The sequence below is a fragment of the Octopus sinensis genome, linkage group LG19 (genome assembly GCF_006345805.1).
Source record: "Octopus sinensis linkage group LG19, ASM634580v1, whole genome shotgun sequence".
Lineage (NCBI taxonomy): Eukaryota > Metazoa > Mollusca > Cephalopoda > Octopoda > Octopodidae > Octopus > Octopus sinensis.
Window position 1 is genome coordinate 34,817,414 of NC_043015.1, and position 22,267 is coordinate 34,839,680.

The 22,267-nt window shown below is 36.4% G+C and overlaps 2 non-coding genes across 2 annotated transcripts; one reads left to right on the forward strand and one right to left on the reverse strand.

The window, feature by feature from the left end:
- The first annotated feature begins 3,948 nt into the window (after nucleotides 1–3,948).
- On the forward strand, nucleotides 3,949–4,020 carry Trnaq-uug. Its single transcript has one exon. It is a non-coding gene; the product is annotated as a tRNA-Gln (tRNA).
- A 339-nt stretch (nucleotides 4,021–4,359) lies between these two features.
- Trnad-guc lies at nucleotides 4,360–4,431 on the reverse strand. The gene has a single exon. It is a non-coding gene; the product is annotated as a tRNA-Asp (tRNA).
- Nucleotides 4,432–22,267: the final 17,836 nt, after the last annotated feature.

The window sequence follows — 22,267 nt, forward strand, 5'->3', positions numbered from 1 at the left end:
GCACCTGTGCAGGTGGCACGTAAAAAACACCCACTACACTCGCGGAGTGGTTGGCGTTAGGAAGGGCATCCAGCCGTAGAAACACTGCCAAATCTGACTGGGCCTGATGAAGCCTTCCGGCTTCACAGACCCCAGTTAAACCGTCCAACCCATGCTAGCATGGAAAACGGATGCTAAATGATGATGATGATGATGATGATACATACATACATACATACATACATACATACATACATACATGCATGCATGCATGCATGCATGAATACATACATACATACATACATGCATACATGCATATATACATACATACATGCACACATGCATACATACATACATACATATAATGATAATACTTGTATAGAGAGGTATCTGAATAGAATACAAGGTAGGCAACGATAAAATCTGTATAGTCATAATGTCTGTACGCAGTAACAATATTTATGTATACAATGATTATAGCTGTAGAGAAAGATGTTGCTGAGGAACAGTAATCTGTATATGATGGTTATATATGTAATGGTAATATATTCCATTCTAATAAGGGTAAATATTGTTGATGTTATGATCCTGTTTCTTAGGAATTGAACCAGTTTTTGATTCTCAAAAGAAATCTTTAATCCCATCTCACATCATTGACAACAACAACAACAACAAAGGGCAGATGAACTCAGTGTCAACAGCCATCCAACTATATGTCAGGTCACTCATTGGGCTATTGGCAAAATGAAATTCAATACAACCTATTTTATCGTCAGGCTAGCAGCAATTAAATTGGCAGCCCTACCAAGCACTTGCCTGGTAAGGAGGGTGGATTTTGTTGGATGAAAAACATAACCTGTAAAAGTGTGGATGATATCAATAGATTCAATGGCCATCCAACTATATGAGTGGTAGATAGTGGAGGTAGCGATCAGTGCATGATAACCAGCTTAAATGAGGACAGAGAGGCCTCTCAAAAATCTTTGTTGACAACCTGTCTAGTGATGGTAACACGATATAATTACTGGCTGGTGGTAACCTTAAACACATCAGTTAAGAGAGAAATGTTAATAATGTGAAGTAATCCTAATGGTGTCAATGAGGCTGGAGCTTTTAGCAAAGATTTTGCATCCCAGGCCTTGTAATCGACAGCGAATGAGATTAAAATGGAGGACGAACAACAAATTGTGGTTTGAATGTTACAATAGAAGTAACTCGAAGAAAAGAGGCTGAAAAGGTTATTACAGCTCTGGAAAAATATGACCAATATGAAGAGCTGAAGGATGTGAGTGAACAAAGATTAGCCGATCAGAATAGACAAATTTCAAATTTTGGCACAAAGCCAATTTTAGGGGAGGGGTAAAGTCGACTCTATCGACCCCAATACTCAACTGGTACTTACTTTATTGACTTAAGATGAAAAGCAAAGTCAATCTCGGCAGAATTTGAACTCAGAATGTGAAGCCAGACGAAAGACCACTCAGTGTGCTGACGCTTCTGCCATCTTGACAACCTTAATCATAAAAGCACAAATTAAGAGCAAAGTGTGGTCAGAGAAGATGGAACAAGGGAATATTAGAATGGAAGTGATGAAGGGACTGCAGAGGACTACTGGTCAAAAAGAAATACAGGTACAACTGGAAAATCGACAAAGCTGATGCATGGTGGGGGGATATCAACAATATATAGAAGACATTTATGGCACCTCCAACTAGAAAGTCACTGGAAAAAATTAGCCCAGAACTAGCAACTCTGTAAGAGAATTCTGGAAGAACTGTTATTTGAGTAAAGGAAAAAGTTATCATCATTCTACTTCTTTCTCTATGCACACCAACATTACACATCCTAGCAAAGTATACTTGTTTCATTTCTTCCTAGTTTTCTCAAAAACTCTTCCTATTCAAGGCTCATGTTTTGTTGACCCTTTTCGTATCCCTTTTCGCATGCAAGAATCATGCAATCAGCATTCTGAAAGAGGAGCCCTTTTTTTACTAGCAAAAGTAATAGCTCCTTGAGCTTATTCCAATCCATCCTTATACTAGTTATTAAGCTTTCTAAGCAGCCATCTCCATTAAGATAACAGAAACTGTCGACTATTTCCTAGAGGTTGTCAAATCTAAGGGAATTTATTTCCCTAAATGCTCTTAGTGTTTGTAAGCCCTATAACCTATTACATACAAAAGTCACTTTTTTTTAAAAACCTGTCTGTGTTTCTACTGCATCTGTTGTGCCTCCATTGTTTACATTTGTACATTACTGCACATGCTTTATACGCACTTTTGACAAGTTGTGGTGCACCTGAGCACTGTATACAATAATTTCATTATTATTATTATTATTAGTGGAATTTTACGTTCTGAGTTCAAATTCTACCAAGGTCGACTTTGCCTTTCAATCTTTTGGGGTCAAGAAAATAAGTATCAGTGGAGCAGTAGGGTTGCTGTAATCAACTTACCCCTACCCCAAAATTGCTGGTCTTGTGCCAAAATTTGAAAGCATTAATATTATTATTATTGAGTGAGAGAGCAATTCATGCCATCAAAGTGACATTGGGGTAAAATATACGAAGCCCAATATACCCATCAGGACTACCCGTCTGATAAGGGTACACCAGGCACATGCATCACATGGTGACCTCATATCAAGATAAACAACACATGACCTTGCAGGTGGGGCCCAGTTAGAATTTTCTTCAGGTTGAGTAGCCCATCCCGCTCAAAGGATCCCTGAATAAGGGTTGTTTAAGGATGTTGAAAGAACCACCCATGTTTCCATAGGTGAATTATTCAAACCCCAAAGAATTCCTTTCAGCACATGGCTATGATGCTCCCCCACTACTTATGCTCGTGATCAGAGATACACATATCGTCAGCCACTAAGGGATGTGCTCAACTGGTTAAGGTCAAACAACTGACAAGCAAATCTGTGGTATTGAGCAGAATATTACTGCCTGGTACTGCATCAGGGCATTTATACTACATTATTATTATTAGTAGTAGTAGTAGTAGTAGTAGTAGTAGTAGTAGTAGTAGCAGCAGCAGCAGCAGTAGCAGTAGTAGTAGTAGTAGTAGTAGTAAGATAGCAAGCTGGCCGAAGATAGCATGCTGGGCAAAATGCTCATCAGTATTCCATCTGCCTTTAAATTCTGAGTTCAAATTCTGCCTGGTTCGACTTTGTGTTTCATCTTTTCAGGAGTTGACAAAAAGAATATCAGTCAAGTACTGGGGTCGATGTAAAGTTGATTGGTATGTATAGAAGCTGGTTACATTGACACAGGTTAGATAAAAAAATAAATCAATATCAGTGTATTTCGACTCTTGAATATATTTCTGATAATTATACAGAAGGAAGTAGAATCATAATTAACGATATAAAGATGGAATCATAAAGGAAGTTAAAAAGTATGTAGTAAAGTTCTACTTTTAATAGGTCAACTATTTTCCAGTGACACCGCACACAGCAAATCGACTCCGTTGCAGAGACTGGGAAATTACTTCTAAACAAAGCTATTTTGAAAATATTTCGGATCTTCGAAGCCATAAAGTTTCCACACACAATAATTTACACTTTAAATTAGATTACATTTCAATTATAATGAAATACATGATATAGTTCGAGTACTTCTGAATCTGCAATTATATAACATTACGCAACGAAAACAAAGAGAGGATATATAAATATATACATACATATGTATATATATATGTATATATATATGTGTATATGTGTGTGTGTGTGTGTATTTTCTCTACTTCCGTCACAAAAACGAGATCGTACGAAAATATAAAATATGCTGATTAAATAAAAAAACTTAGTGTAAACTTCATCATTTAAATGAATTTATTGTTTATAAATTTTCGAGACGTTATGAAAATATTATAAAACAAATTGCACCTAATTTATTTTGAATTTGAAAAAGGCCAACTGCTAAAGAAATATATAGATATTATAAGCAGCGTCCGCTAAGCAGGTCTCATGGTGTAATGGTTAGCACTCTGGACTTTGAATCCAGCGATCCGAGTTCAAATCTCGGTGAGACCTTAAATTTTTTTTCTTTTTGCTCTGAACAAAAGACGATTTTTCGAGTAAATTATTATTCAATGTACTTTCTTCTCTGATTAATAATTATAAATCTTTGTTAGATTACGTGATATTGGTATTAATTACTGTATTAGTCATGTAATTATCGATATCTGTTCTGGCTACAGAGCAGGGTTGTGATTCCTCAAAATTGTATTCCAAATATAATTTATTTTTATTTTACGGTCTATAACACTAGCAAAAGAAATGAACACCACATTAGCAACTTGCATTTCGTAAATTTGTGACTTGGTACTGAAATATTCAAAATCATACAAATAAAAACAAAAATATGTCAGCCTCCCCGGCGGGGAATCGAACCCCGGTCTCCCGCGTGACAGGCGGGGATACTTACCACTATACTACCGAGGAACAGACATTTTTTTAGCGTCGTTATTAATGTATTTATTACGTGTTTCATCCCGCAATTGTTCTTTGAAGTTGACTAAAAAGTGAGGCCAGGAGAATTGTAATTACGGAAAGATTCATGTTTTTACCGAGGTGGATGATATTAGCAAAAGCATGTCACGGTCTGGTTTCCTGAAATATTCTCTTCGTTTTCAGTTAACAGCGCAGTTGTCTTCGATGCAAATATAAATACACTTCATCGATTCAGTTAATTTCTGTTAGTTAATTTAGGCGATTTAGCTTTAGATATTGAGCCAAAGAAAAAGCGACATTGGGTATCAAACCCTTTAAATTAAATTTAAAGTTGTTTGATAACCCTTAACTATTGCCTGTTAAAGCAAGAGTTACCAGAAGCCTGTCTTCACTAGTATTTTTATAATTGAGAAATTTATTTTCCGTCACAAAATCCAACACTGGTCAGAAAAATAATAAATCCGAGATATTTATTTTCTTTCATTTTTGGAACAAAGCTCGAAATCTGTCTGTACAAAATATGATCTTTGTGGCTATGATCAATGTCTACAGTTTTGTTCCAGTTGTTTTCAAATTTGGTATAAGGATTTAAGTTTTGTAAACTAATTATGAAAATGAAATTCATTTTCCCTATAAATTCATAATTTGAAAGTTATTAGCCTTTAAAATTTACAAAATTTGGGTATTTTAGCCAATCAGAAGCAAGTAGTTTACCCAGCACCATAAAGTTCTGTTAGCATAGTAAACAAAGAAGCACCACTTGTTCCATAGCTGATTGCGAAGAACTCCGTTTCCATAGTAACCAAAGATGCTGCGCATGCGCACAAGGAGTGTAGCGAATAGAGTGTAATCAACAAATTGAGAGAACTTGGACATCTTTAAAGCTCGGAAACAAACGTCGGTGTGGATACACTGCTCTATGATTGACTCTTATCTTTGCGAATTTATGTGGAGAAGGAAATATGAAGAAGATCATTTATTTTATAAAACCCTAGAGTGTATTGCAAACTTTCGTTCTTTAATTTTAGCTAATAAATGTCTGTTTTAAGCAATGTTTTGACTGTTAATTCTAGCAACTCCTGTTGGTTTGCTTGTAGCTTTCAAATATTTAATTTACTCGCGAATCTTTTAATGTTTTCCCAAGTTTACTGCAGCTAGTCTAATGTTTTGACATGCCGAATTTATTCCTAAATATGTCTTGTATTTCATCAACACTAGTGAGAAAAATTTTAGGGACGGAAGAAAATTCCGTAATTGTTTTTATTCTGGTAATTAACCACTCCTATAAGCTGGATGGTTGTCTCATAATAGATTTAATGTATGTGTGTGTCTGCATACAGCCCCCAATACACGTACGCATATATATATATATATATATATACTAGCAGTATCGCCCGGCGTTGCTCGGGTTTGTAAGGGAAATAACTATATAAGCATTTTTAGAGATGTAAGGTATAATAGCCATCTCAATATGGCTAACCACAAAGGGGGGAGGGTTACTGTAGCTTTTTACGTTCTGAGATTTAATAATAAATTTTCAGAGAGTTACTTCCCTTATATATGCCAAAAATGCATTAAAAATGGAAAAAATTGATGGTAAATTTTTTTAATCGTAGACTCATCGTAGACGCGCGCTAATACCCAGAAGGGCTCGATATGAATCACGACTATAAGATACCCGGTTTTGGTTAAACTGCACCGCAAAATGTGGGAGTAGTTAGGAATCTAAATCGTAGGAGACAGACAGCACACAACCTTACTTATATATATATATATATATATAAACATATATATATATATATAATATATATATATATATATATAATATATATATATATATTATATATATATATATATATATATATATATGTAATATAATATAATATAATATAATATAATATAATATAATATAATACAATATAATATAAATAAGTTCTGTTGGAAGTATAAATGATTTGAATAACACCTGCGGGATCTTCTCACTTTGACCGGCAAATTTTTAAAATAATTTCTTTGTAACTAAACACTTTTAAACTTCGTATACTGGTAGAATGTGTTACATAAAACATCTTTTTCTCTTGGCTTTCTTGAGAAAATTGTGTAGTTTGTAAGATATTTCTTGTTTAATTTCTTGCATTTCGGCAATTTCAACCAATCAATGACGTCTATTGAGTTGAATACAATTTCTGCCGTAGTTTGTCAACAACAACTTCCTACGGTCTCGATCTTCAAATGTAAACAAATACACGTGTGTCGCCATAAACTGAGGGGTCACTCGTAAACAGAGCTGGATAACAAGACCGTTCCCTTTTTAGTGTCCACCCATAATTATGACCCTAGTATCGATCTATTGCATTTCGATCTGTTTTAGGGTTAGGGGTGGGGGGAAGGGTATCTTTTTTCTTCAGAAATGTAAATAAACCCAATCTGTTTCTTAAACGAATATATAATATGTAATGGCTGTATCTGTGAATTCATTTTATTGCGTATCTTACTGTCCTACGACTTTTCACTAACCTGTTACAAATACTAATCACCACTGCATCTATTACACATACCGGACCGCACACACAAACACACATACACACTATGTATGTATGCGTATCATTATTCAGTTTTATTTTAAGATTTCTCGCCAATAGAGAAAGAGCCGGTTTCTAGCCTGGATCCAAGGCTCCTTCATTGGAATTTTAACAACACCAACAGGGTATGTATGTATGTATGTATGTATGCATGTGTGCATATTTACATGTGTTTGTGTATAATAAGTAGATATAGATGTAGATATGCATATCAATATATATACATGCACACTCATACACTCATATCGATATCTTGGTCTTACACAGTATATATATATGAGCGGATCTCAGAATTAAACAGCCGAAATCTGCGATGAGGGATCAGTTTCTGACTGAAGAATGAAGGCTTTGAATGACCTGTTTGTTTTTTTGTTTGTCCCTTCGTGTATTTCACGTTATTTATTTACGTAAAGGTTTATTATATTGTAACGGGAATAGGTTGCTTCTTGCACTTTTAGGGTGCAACTGGTGCATTCACAATTTCCGTTGCTTAAATTTCCAGATTCTACCAGTCAAAGAACACAAACGCGACAGTAAAAATATATACTCTTTATTGTTCTTATAACAGTAAGAAATAAGGTGGTATATTTGGTTCCACTTGGTATGGTTGTGGCAAGGCTGAAATTTTAACGCTTGTAACAATCTTACAAGTTCAGCAGCAAACCGAGCTGGTCAAATATGGCGTCCTTAGAGAGCGAAGAAAATATGGTCTGCAACAATGTCTGGTGGAAAGCCTTCTGGTGCTGCTACGTGTCTCTGTACCCTTTCTGGTCAAAGTTTTTACGCTCCCTTGCCTATCAGCTAAATGCCACATCATCTTTCCCTTCTTCCGGTCTTCGCGCATGCGCGAGAGGGCCCTTCCCTTCTGCCTCTACAGAAGGCTCCAAATTCCGCACGCGCGAACTGAAATGGCGTTAGCGCGCGGCGTGCGCGCGCGCTGTTGGATAGCGTCACTACAATATATATATATATATATATACTTTATTTATATATCACTCTTGTCATTGCTTTCTTTCAAATTATACTTTCCTTATAAATCATCTTATCATTACTTAATTCGGCTCAGCACCGTCCAAGACAAACGCTGTTAATCTTGGCTCAATATTCCAGACAGAGAACACCCTCAAGAGAAACTAAAAAACTCGGCCTTTGAATTGTCTGGCTGTGTATGTACGTAGATGACTATAGTTCTATTCGAAACAGAACCAGGAAACAAAGTATTCAAAGAAAAAAAAACAGAAAGCCCTGTTGATGTGTGTGTGTATTTTAATGAGTCCCTTGACTGCTGGAAATAGGTTAGGCAAATTGCTATGCTGTTGACACCTGTTTGAGGCAGAAACATGTGTAATTGACTATCCTCTTATCTCAAGATCAGAAGCATGTTCTTAACAGGTTGTCAACTTTTGGAGAATTTTTGAGTTTTGAGGTTATCTCCGCTTCTGATATGAATCTTTTCTCAGTTGCCATTTGATAATTATCTCACATCCTCTACAGGTGGAAATAATTTTAATAAACCGAGATTATGCTGTATGGTATTTGATATACCTGCCTTTTTTTACACACACACACACACACACAGTGTCATAAATTTATGTACCACTCCTAGTTTAAATTATATACCTATATATTTTCATTAATGCTCTCTTATCCTAGTGGAGACGTCCTGCCATGTCTTACTGTTACACAATATACGAAAGAATGACTGTCTGTTCGCTCGCATTTCTTTCCATGATGGTCAAATATAGTTTCGACAGTTGCATCCATTAACTGCTTTACTTTAAAGAGAACACGACTTGCATAATTTGAACGAGATTTATTACTGTTTTCAGTATAAAGTCATAATTAGTGGATGAAGGTGAATCGATATAAACTAACAACCGTATAATTAATAAATCTGGCCTCCTCTCCCTTCCTCCACCTCTCTCTCTTTCCTTCCAGTTCCCTATTTTTCTTTCTCTTTCTCGTTGCTGCGTTCGTTTCTTCCTTTTTATTCTCTTTCGTAAATCATTTTATGGAATATTTCCTTCGGTGACTTTTATAACTGACATTGAATGAAGAGAGAGTTAATGACAAGCTACTATTGCCGGCTAGAAATATTGTAAATGTAAAAATTAACTACTCTAGATTACTGTGAAAAGAGAGAAAAATAACCAATGTTTCATTCTGACAATAACGTATCTATACATTCTTAATATATTCTGGAAGATCCGAAAGGGAATATCTGATTGCTGTTCTTTTTCATCAATGGAGAATATCTCTTCCCCTCTAAACCATGGATTCTCAACCCTTTCTCCTCTATGGATCCCGTCTGATTCCTACTTCATCCGGATGGAACCTCTTAGTCATTCGATGTTTAATGAAAAATTATTATATCTTAATAATTAAATATCATTAAGAATTGTACAAAGAAAATTGTTAAAATATTTTGTGTATTGAAGAAGTATAATCGATTTACTGCTCGTGAACTTCAACAGCAAAATCTCATATAACCCAACGGTCATATGGACCCCGGTTGAGAACAATTGCTTTAGACAATGTGTATTCATAACATATGATTCACAGATCTTAGAACACTTTGATTCACTGCGATGTTTCGACCTTACTGTACGGCTCCTCAGTCAATGATACCCTTCGGACCGATGGCTCTGGCAAGAACATGAGTCTTGTTTATAAGAATCAGCAAATAAATTATTTGCTGATACGTGCTAATGTTTCCAAACATCATAGAGTGCACGAGCTACAACCACAATCCAAGTAATAACATATTTCCTTCATTCATAATATGTTTTGGCAGATTCGAACGCGAATGTCTGATCGCTACCCACAGTTCTAATGGTTATATTGAAATGAAGAGACTGTTTAGTAATAGGATCGAGAACTGTAGACTATTTTTTAAGATGGGCAAAAAACCCTCAAAGTTAAAGAGATTTGTATTTCACCGACAGAATAATGCAGTGGAGCTGGAAGTTTGTTTTTATCACTGAAACATCAAAAGAATTGATACAAAGAAAAGGTGACAATAATAATGAGAAGGTAATTTTTAAAAATGTAATATCACCATTATATATCTTCACATATTAAAGTTGTCGAAAAAGACCCTTTAATTACCTAAAAGACGCTTTAGATGTTATCTGAATAACTTTAACTCGTTAACACTATTATCATAGTAAACAGAGTTCTGGTAAAACAGAACATAATATGAAAGAATTATGTATTTGTTTAGTTAGGATACAAATGGAGTTCTTTATATTTTTATTTTTACTTAGTGTGAGCGAAGGAAAGACAGCACCCGTAGAGTTATCTAAGTTAAAAAATGGTACGGTAGACTTAATATTGTTGCAATTATTCAGATCAGCCCTAATGATGAAAATAATTCCAGCCAGATCAACCTGTCCCGTATTCAGTCACAGTGTAAATAATACAACATCAGCCAATGTATTCTTCCATTTTTTAAGACTGTAGGGTGTGATTCGACAGTGACTTGGCTGATATTTCTAGAAGGTCGAGCAGACATGGCATATGGACACAAGCGTGGTTTATGGATACAGGAATGGTTCATGAATGCAGGTATGGTTACGTCTTTCAAAAGTTCGCCTCACGGCGGCAGAGTTTTGGGTTCGATCCCACTGCACAGCTCGTTAGACATGTCGTCTTCCAAAGCTTAAGGTTAACTAATGTCTTTTTTCATGGACTCTGTGGATGACAGTGGGTGGGGGGAATGGTTATCATCAGACTAGAGATCTGGTCTGAATATTTGCAAAAGAGTCGACTTTGCTCAAAACATTCCTAGGGTTAGGTGCACCCTCCACTAAAAAACATACGATCCCTTCGATCGACTCCTGCACGGTTTTTGTCTTACCAAGTTTCACTCAAAAGACATTAGTTCTCTCTCTCTCTCTCTCTCTCTCTCTCTCTCTCTCTCTCTCTCTCTCTCTCTCTCTCTCCTCTCTCTCTCTCTCCTCTCTCTCTCTCTCTCTATATAATATATATATTCACACACACCCAGAACCACGCGCTAATAGTTTAGGAGTGAAATTTAGGATTTCTCGGTTTTCTGTCAATCAATTTTGATAAAACTTTTCTCAACTGGGATGCACATTATGACAGCACCATTGTTATGTTTTCATAGATTAAGTCTACCACCTCAAATAAAGAACAGTCCCTCTGTCAGATATCAAAACAATGTTTTAATAGACTTGAGGCTAAGATAGAATTGGAACCACACAGTTGCAATGCGAACTTCTTAAGCACACAGCTTTAAGAAATATTGAAATGCGTATCAGCTTAAGAATGACCACCACCTCTGTAATGTTGTCTAACATAATCGACCTAACTTTATAAAGAGGAAAAACAGAATATTCTTCCTAAATTTCATCAAAGCTACCGTTTTTTAAAAAACAAAACAACTAAATAATACAAATTAGCTTATCATAAACATAGCTTCACTCATAAACCAGGATCTGCCTATAAAGCCGCGTCCACTTATAAACCTAGTTCTAATTCTTCATTTTCCTAAAATTTCTGTTTACTGAATTTTGTTTGGCTGCTACTTTTTAGTTTCTTCAATTTTTGTTCAAATTGATTTCATATTTGGTGTATTCGTGTAGCTTTGTATGATAATCCTTGATATGAACTTCACATTCGTTATAAATCAATAATTTAAGAGTTAATAGCTTTTAAAGTTTACAAATTTTGGGTAATTTTAGCCAATCAAAAACCATACATATAGGTGTCAGTTTCCATAGTAACAAGCCAAGTTATTACCAAGTCCTGTCAAGCTACACGGTCATTTTTCACTTATTAAATGCGTAAAACACGAGGTATGAGGTGGTCTTGTGATGTGCTGAAAATAACAGCTAAATAGGCCGTAAATCATGCACCAAAATATTTTGGTTTTGGTTTTTGCATAATCATGTTTGAATTCCCGTGTGTAGAATACAAATTTGCAAACATTTTCTAAAAATTCCCCTAAATAATTGAAGTTATGAGAGGTTATATGTCGTGCGTGAAGCAGATTTTCGCCAATATTTCATTTGTTTACAGTTAAAAACACGTTATCACGCACAAAATGACAGTTCGTTTTCTGACTGGGTAAAAATGATCAAACTGTTAACCGCTGTAACGTTTTAAAAAATATTTTGGAAAAAAAGATAAATATCCCCCGAGATTCAGCGTGGAAAATTACACCAAGACATAAATTTTAAAATTTTCACTAAATTTTACAATTTCCAAAGGTGCAGCCAAACAGAAAAGGTTTGAATTAAGAGATGTTTTCATATATCTGTGGCGGTACTTTGAGAGAGAGAGAGAGAGAGAGAGAGAGAGAGAGAGAGAGAGAGAGAGAGAGAAACTGGTTAAAGTTGCGAACAAGACAAAAATCAACAAAGTCTGATGGAAATAAATGGGGACTGATGGAAACAGGTTTTCCATTTTAGTGTTTGTTAAAAGCAATGACGAGTCTAGTTTCATCGATCTGCTTTGATTTCTCTCAACCGTCCCCTTTCTGTCACTCTGCCTGTCCAAGCCGTATGCCATCAGTCTGTCTGCACGTCTAGTTTGCTCATTCTCAGGATATAGATTTAATAAGCAATCAACACCGTCTGTATAACAACAGTAATCAGTAAATGAATGAAAAACATTCAGATAACTGCAAACAGTTTGTAAATATATACAGAAATATATGCGCGCATGAACATCCATACACTCAGACTTTATGTACACACACACACGTGCGCGCGCGTTTGTGCATGATGTCTGCATTATTTAGTTTCTTTTATCCATCATAGGATTATTTTTAGTAGATATTTTCAGTTTGGCTGCCAAGTTTCGAAAATTCAAAGTTTATTGAAAATTTTAAAATTTGGTATATTAATGTAGTTTTCCAAGACGAATCTCAGGAGATATTTAACTTTTCCCAGAAAATAAAAAAAAAAAAAAAAAAGTTATTAAGGTTTAAAGTTTGATCATTTTCACCCGGTCAGAAAACAGGATTTGGAAGCTGTCCTTTTATGTGTGACAGCACGTGCTGTCAACTGTAAACAAATCAAATTCTAATCTACAGGAACAATAGTTACATTCGTGCCTCATAACTCATTAATGTTTTTGAATTTTCAGAAAATGTTTGCAAATTTGTTTTCTACACACGGGAATTCAAGCGATTACCCAAAAATAAAATAAAGAATTTTTTGGTGCGTTATTTAAGGCCTATTTGGTTGTTATTTTTAGCACATCTGACGTCCTCCTCAATGAGTGGATCTTTACAGTTTGGTTGCCAATATTTTTCAACACGTGCTTTCTCGCAGACAAAAGGGTTCTCATGCTTGGCTTATAGCTATGGAAACAGGCATGGATGTATCTATGGTTTACGATTGGCTAAAATTACCCAAAGTTTGCAAACTTTAAAAGTTAATAACTCTTTATTTATTGATTTATTGAGAAAAATATATTTCAAAGCAATGATTAGCATATAAAACCTTATCATTACACCGAATATGAAATTAATTCGAGCTGGAATTGAAGAGATTGAAAATTGGCAGCGAAACAAAAAAAGATCCTTTTGAGTTTTATACTTTCCGATCATTGATAATTGATGACAACTGAGTAAAATTTCTATTCACTTCCGTTTGAAGCAAAGTAATCTTGGAAGTATTTTGTTAGCTAAAACCGCAAATTATTGTCAAAAGTAGGTAACTGAAAAATTAAAGAAATTACGTCCCTAATGAAAATCTAGGCCCATCTATATAATACTAAAAGTCTGTGATTGCTTCTGTGTTTGTCTGTAATTTAACACCGCCAAACCGGCGCACAAGTCGTTTTGACTCCTGCTCATTTTTCTTTCACCAAATAAACACACGCACTGTATACTCGTTCTTCACTCGTTTATTACTGTTCTTATTCTAACTCATGTCCATTGTCTGAAGCACACACCTATTTGACTGGCACTCAAGTAAATATGAACAATGACAAACATACATATGTAACAACAGTGTCATCAATTATAACGACCATTTATGTAGCGGATAAATGAACTGCATAAATAAGTGAAGAAGACGGCCATTTTATTTATATGATTCTGATGGTCGTTACAATATAGAAAATACAACTGCTTCGAGTTGTTTGTGTGCACAGCTTGTTAGTTGTTGCAGTAAACAAATTGCCTTTAGTTCCATGGGCCATTGTGTAGATAGTAAATTTATCTGCGTGAATACGTGAGAGGTGGGGGGCTAGACAGAGAAAGTATGACTCGTGAAAGATCAAGAGATCATATTATTCTCATAATTTTCCTAGTGCAACAGGCGAAAACCTAAAAGCCAACAATTTGTAGGGAACTGTGGATTCAGTTTCGGATCCTAGCTTAGAAATTTGGTCGCTATCCGCTACACACATAAATACAAATGTATACACAAGACATTATGCATGTGATCAAGTACCGTCTCCGAAATATCATCATGGTAAAGCTCTTCCAATGTAGCGTTAGGACACAGCTAAAGTAATCTATTACGCCATCCATAGAAAGGCATGACTTAAAATGTTTACACAATTAGCAATTAGCTATCACTACAACAGAGCACAGTGAGAGAACCTTAACGTAATCAATAGACTTGCTAAAAGTTGTTGCCAAATCTTCCTCAGTTACACGGCTGTCTTAAATTAGGAAGGGACGTATTAAACATTGTAAATGGGGTAGTCATGGCTGGAATTCGTTCACTCATAGGTTTGCTCGATTAGGGCTGAGCTAGAACAGAACAACTACCACTACTATCACATAGCTCCCCCCTCCCGTGTAGAATAAATCACAGTCAGTTGGTATTTCATTACTTCCCTACTTCTACCTCTATCATTAAGAACGAATTACTGAGACAACGTTGCCGTTTTTAGATTTTATGTGTCTTTAATAGGTTCTGGTTTTAATGCCCGTTGTTTGACAGATAGGTTTCCTTTTTACAGCTACGTTAGGTTCCTCCAATTTCAAAACATTGATTTTCTTACCATGCCAAATGGCATATGTCCAATGACAATGCATAATGATTATTTATCTAATCCATATATTCACCTATTTAATCCCGTCCATTGATGTATCATATAACGAAGTATTTTAAAGAGAATTAACTAATCTACAGTGAACACAAATATAAACAGCTTTTACAGAGTATAAATTAATACATGCACACACCCGCACATACACACTGAGATATAGAAAAAAAACATACATACTCACCTCCCCACCGCATACACTCACACACATACATGATGGTTGTATAAAAAACAATGCAAAAGTGGGTATAACTTTTTTAATCTTTTCTGTTTGGCTGCCACTTTCCAATTTCTTTAATTTTTGTTCCAATTGATTTCATATTTTGGTGTATTAATGTAGTTTTGTATGTTAATCATTAACATGAAATTCATTTTTACCATAAATCAATAAATAACGAGTTAATAGCTTTTAAAGATTGCAAATTTTGGGTAAATTTAGCTAATCGAAAGCCATGGACATATAGGTGTCTGCTTCCATTGTATCAAGGCAAGCTGTCAACAAGCTGCTTACTCTTCTGTTGTTGTCCTGTCATACCACGTGGTCATTTTTCGCTTATTAAATGCTTAAAACACGAGGTATGAGGTGGTAGTGTGATGTGCTAAATAGGCCTTAAATCACGTACCAAAAAAAAAATAACAACTATCTGTCTTTGTCTAATCGTTTGAATTCCTGCGTGCAGACTACAAATTCACAGGCATTTTCTAAAAATTCCCAAAATAAAAAAAAAAGTCATGAGGTGTTATATGTCGTGCGTAAAGCAGAATTCCACCAATATTTCATTTGTTTACAATTGACAACACGTGCAGTCAAGCACAAAATCCTGTTTTCTGACTGGGTAAAAATGATCAAACTTTAAACCCCTGTAACATTAAAAAAAATTTCTGGAAAAAATGAATAAGTCCCTGAGATTCAGCGTGAAAAATTACATTAATACACCAAATTCTAAAATTTCCACTGGTGCAATCAAACAGTAAAGACCCAACTTTTTCTTTTGACAGACACAGGCAATTCAAACTGCACACGTTGGTAGAATAACTCTTCTTCAAAGACAGTGAGACTCGGCATGTGAGGCAATTGCAAAGGTTCTAGTAGAGTAGTTGTTTATGTTCTATGAGGACGGGGTGCAATAAAGTCTTCTTGATGCGCTCACTGTACAGTTTTCTTTCTTTTCTTCTTCTTATTTTTTTTATGCTGTTGAAGGAGATAAAATTGGTTTGATTCCACCAAGTAGAAATAGGAGCTAAATTTCTCAACTCACACTCTATCCTCTTACTGAAGAAGAGATGCATTAGGTAATGTAACTTGCAATCCTTTGAATAGTTGGAATGGTCATGACTAGAACATTTTTGAGAAAAGAACTACTCGGTTATAGCCGGCCTAGGGCTAAAAAAAAAGAACAATAATACTTACCCACCAACAGCCACCCCGTTTTAACAACATCCGTCCCATATTATACTTCTCACTCCTCTCACTTTTCTCCATCACTATCCTCAAAGCCATCCACCCTACGGCCAAGTCACTACCACTCCCTTCACCATCACCATCACCTTCATCATCACTACCACCACCACCACCACCACCACCACAATCTCATCGTAGCTAACTACTTCCCGCGTTTTCTCATTGTCTCTTAACTCCATACCTCCCCCTCCCACACTTACGTCTCACTCTTCCGATCTGCATTTATTGTTTGTTTTGCTTCTTACTTCACCTTCAAACTTTGTTTTTGCCACCTTCCCTCAGTATCTACTCACACCAGTACTCCTGCACACATTGTTCTATTAATCATCTTCACTGCACCCGTAATATATCAGCTATGCTCTGTGTTAAAGTTAGAGAAAAGATTAACTATACACCTGATTCCTCTGTAATATATATTGTTGTTCAGTGGGCATCTCACCGAAAATGAAGGAGGACAAGAGAGGTGGTGAGAAAGAAAATGGAGAGAAATCAAGAGAGAAAGAGAGAGAAAGGGAGAGAAAGGGAGAGAGAGCTTTGGTGTTTAAGAAAGACGTAATTTTGGGGAGGTGCAAAAGCACTTCCGGCTGACGAAAACTTGCATAATATACTCTTTTCTACTCTAGGCACAAAGCCCGAAATTTTTGGAGAGGGGGGCCAATCGATTAGATTGACTCCAGTACGCAACTGGTACTTAATTTATCAACCCCGAAAGGATGAAAGGCAAAATCGACCCCGGATGAATTTGAACTCGGAACGTAAAGACAGACGAAATACCTGTTTCTTTACTACCCACAAGGGACTAAACACAGAGGACAAACAAGGACAGACACACGGATTAAGTCGATTATATCGACCCCAGTGTGTAACTGGTACTTATTTAATCGACCCTGAAAGGATGAAAGGCAAAGTCGACCTCGGTGGAATTTGAACTCAGAACGTAGCGGCAGACGAAATACCGCTAAGCATTTCGCCAGGACGCTAACGTTTCTGCCAGTTAGCACTGTTTCTGCGTCTTTCTTTAATAGAAAAGTTAACTGTCGAATTCTCACCTTTTTAAGGTTAATATGTCAATCAGTCTCTGTAAAGGAATATGCAGAATTGATGGTAATTAATGAGTTACGAACTCTGCACAACTAACGGCCTACTCCTCTTGTACCACGTTTGCTAAAAGATCTAGGTGAACTTCCTGCTGAGTATTCTATGACAGTTGGCCCTAATCCCGGGGATTTTTACTCAATGATGACGAACCAAATGCAAACAACCGCATTCTAGTGTTTGGTACCAGTGATGGCCCCAGACTCCTTGCTGGTGCTGATACTCTCTATATAGATGGCACCTTTGTTATGGCTCCAAATATTTTCAAACAGATCTATGTCATCCGTGTCCCTTTCGGTGATACAGCTGTTACTTCAGAGCACGCTCTTCTTCCACACAAGACTCATGCCACCTACGAAGATCTCTTTCAGGCTATAGTTGATAAGTGTGCGGAGCTAAGCTATTCTATTGATGGGCAAACCGTGGTGACTGATTTCGAAGATGGTGTACTGAGAGCTGTTCTTTCAGTGTTTGGCCACGACATAGAGAGCAAAGGTTGTTTCTGTTGTTTCTTAGGTAGTCTTCTTGGCGTAAGATCCAGGAACTGGGTTTGGGAACACAGTATAATACCAATACTGAGTTCCGTTTGTTTCGTGGCATGATTGATGCTCTAGCTTTTTTGCCCTAGAAGACATCAATGAAGGTATGAGATAGCTCAAAACTGTCGTTCCACAAGACCCACCGGAACCCGAGGAGTTGCTCATGTACTTCGATTGTACTTATGTTAGTGGTTCCTTTCGACTGATTCAACAGCCAGTTGCCCTGATGTCTCTGAGAATGTGTCACATTCCATCTATGGAATGTGCATGATGCCTCCATGAACACCAACGCCCGCACCAACAACATCTGCGAAAGGTGGAATAATAAATTCTTCAACTTCCTTGGTCACAACTATTCTTCACTCTGGAGTGTCATTGAATGGTTTCAACGTGAAGCGACGCTGAGCATCATTATCCAGCAGGAAAAGATGAACTGTAAAGTCATAACAGAATGAAGATCGCATTCGAAGGTAGCTGTACTACGAAGCTTCTTGGATATCTCGAAGACTTTGTGATTTCGTCTTCGGAACATGTTTAAAGGAAAGGACAATGCCCCAGACTGGTCTGGCCCGGTCATTTAGAAATGAGTGGAACGACTCCGAAGACTCCGAAGGAGGTTAGGAGCGAGGACAGAAATCCAATAGAAACCTTACAATTGGGGAAGCAGTGGAAGAGACCATACTGTGAATAGAAGCCAATCTATCTATCTATCTTTCTATCTATCTATCTATCTATCTATCTATCTATCTATCTATCTATCAGTCTGTCTGTCTGTCTGTCTCTCTATCTATCTATCTATCTATCTATCTATCTATCTATCTATCTATCTATCCATCCATCTATCTATCAGTCTGTCTGTCTGTCTCTCTATCTATCTATCTCTATCTATCTATCTATCTATCTATCTATCTATCTATCTATCTATCTATCTATCTATCTATCTATCTATCTATCCATCCATCTATCTATCTATCAGTCTGTCTGTCTGTCTCTCTATCTAACTTTATAATTATTTAACATCTATATAATTAACTAGCTGCCTGTCCGCCTGTCTGTCTATTTGTCTCTCTGCCTCTATCGATCTGTCTGTCTATCTTTCACTTCGCCTCTCTATGTACGCAACTGTTTGTCTATCTATCTATCTATCTATCTATCTATCTATCTATCTATCTATCTATCTATCTATCTATCTATCTATCCATCTATCCATTTGTCTGTCTGTCTGTCTGTCAACCCAATAATCTAAGAGAGATAGTATTCTACCGTTGTCTTCAATTAAGTGGTTGTTAATAGTTTCCAAAATTTCTGTATGCCATGACAGACATTCAAATTATACTTGTATATATTTCGTCAACTGTTGCCCTATCGTTTAAAACTATTGTGACCTGTTGGTGCAGAGTAGGTTATTTGATATCGATTGAGGAGAGAAGGGCGAAGTTGAAGGAAATCATACGTAAGCATGCTGTCTTAAGGTAAGGGCCGGCAGTTGCCTGAGGGCCTCAAAGATCCTCCGGGGGCTCAATGCTAGTCTATGTATATTGTGGCTTACTGTCAATAAATTAATTCTATCGGCTCAGTGGCATTCCGTTGCCCTAATCATAAATATCTTTCCAAGGTGTAACACTTGAACTTCATCACTACCGTTAACATTACTTGAGAGATCAAACAAAAAATATATTAACAACAGCAATATTAACAGCTACTAAAGATAGCTTTATGCAATCGTTTGCCTTGTTGGAAATAGCAGACAAATTCCGTTTTAAAACTGGAAGGACTTATTGAACAATGTCCTAGAAATATAAAACGAAGGGATGGCTATAGCTGGAATGCTTTTGATATTAAATCTACTCTGTCGCAGCTAACCTGGGACTAGACAACAACAAAAATAATTGCAGTAACAATAACACCAAGACATTGTAATGGCGGGACGTGAAGTTTAGGAGTGGCGGTCGAGAGCCATGTTGTGTATATGAGTTGATTATTAAGAAGATAATGTTGTAGAGTAGGTAATGATGGTGGGTGGTGATGGGTTGCAACTAATTATAGAGGAAGTCACCACAATGGAGGGAATGTCTCCAATGATTCATCAACGAAGCTGTAGACAAAACACATGTCCAGGCAGGTTACCTTCTGTCTGTAGTCACCTTTTGTGATGGCGGCGGCGGCGCGGTGTTGGTGGCGGCGGCGGCGGCGGCCATGGACAGTTTGCAAACATTGAAGTTCTGTGCTGAAAATGTCTCAAATAGGTTTCTCATTTGTTGCTGCTGCAGGTAAATGAGGATTGGGAAGATGAGAAGAAAAAGAAAGAAGAGGAAAAAAGGATAAGAATATAAAAAGAAGGGGGAGAGGAGGAGAAAGTGGGAGAGTGGAAGAAGTGTAGGAGAGAAGGAGAGAAAGAAGAGAAAAATAATAAGAAGGAAGAATTACACAAAAAGAGAAAGTAAAGAACAAAGGAAGACAAGTAAAGGAGGGGTAGCAGGAGGAGGAGGAGAGAATAGATAAAAAGGAGGAGTGGAAGGGTGAGAGAGAAAAAAAGTAAAGAAATAAGAGAAAATAATTAAAAAGTTGAAGTTTTTCTTGTTTTTCTTGAGATGTGAGTTGAGTCATCTGCCCGAATCCCACTTAATGGTCTCACCCCCACCCCCACCCACCCACTTGCCACTTCCTTTCTTCACCCCCAACACTAAGGATTGGAATATCATTCAGGTGTCTTACGGAAATCAATGGCCAGTATCACAAATTAACTGTGTCGCCAGCCTCTTTCACCTAACACGCGTGCACACACACTTACACACACATACATACATACATACATACATACATACATATATATATATATATATATAATATATATATATATATATATATATATAATGCTTGCATACATATACTCACAACACAAATAAAACGCACACACACACACTCTCTCTCTCTCTCTCTCTCACACACACACACACACACAAAAGACTTCCATTGAATCAGAAAAAACATTGTTCAGAAAAGACAGTAAACACCCCACCTCTTCCTCCTACACCCCATCGCCAAAAACAACAACTACAAAAACAATCGATACGCAATTAAGAAACCCATTTTTAATGGAAACATTTATCCATTTATCAATTTATCAAAACAAAATGAAATAAAAGTCCATGTTTCTCGCTACTGAAGAGGAAAAAAAGTGTGTTTACAGACGGAACGGGACATTTGGTCATCACTGATTTATGAATAGATTAGCAGATCAATCGATCGAGAGATTGATTAATCGATAGCTAGATATAGACAGAGAGGTAGACTGATAAATAGCTAGACGCACACACACACACACACACGCGCGCGCGCGCACGCACGCATGCACACACACACACACATATACACTCAATGTAGTCACTATATTTGAAAAAAGTATTTTATAATTAAAAATTATAATATAAATAAATCTTTGAATGAAAGCAGATTAACACAACTTGATGAAAAAGGGTTTTATGTCAGTGCTGTCGCTGCCTTCAGCTTTTCAAATACACGTATACAGTAAATATTCCTATGTTGTTGTTTATATAGGAGTAGTTGTGATGCTTTGGATTGAATATCTTCATAAAATATTCTTCTTATGCCTTTCGTAATTGATAATTTTCTTCCTTTATTTTGGAGAAAGAAAAAAAAAAGATAGGGGAGAATATTTTGAATTTTTCATTCGCACAAATGCCAATCTGTTCATTACTTGTAACATTCCTGACAGATGGATTCTTGATTTGTTGTGTATGTATTTTGATCTGATCTGTTAACTTTCTCCCTTCTTGGCTGATATACCTTGCATTGCAGTAAATAAGATGTTTGTTTTGCTATTCACATTTACATTATGCTTCAATTCTTTCTCATTCTTGAAATTTTTAGTTTTTACCCTGTGCAGTTAAATCACAAGTCCCACAACGAAGGTTTTCGCATTTTATTGCATTATTTATTTTAAGATTTCGCCTTTGTAAAGAATCTTAAATTTTGGTGGATGTCTTCGACTGCTTTCGTATTTATGCGTGGTCTTCTGTTATATACTCTTATCTTTTTATCTGATGATACGTTGCAGAAGAGTTGAGCGACTTCTTTGGACATGTATTCAAGGT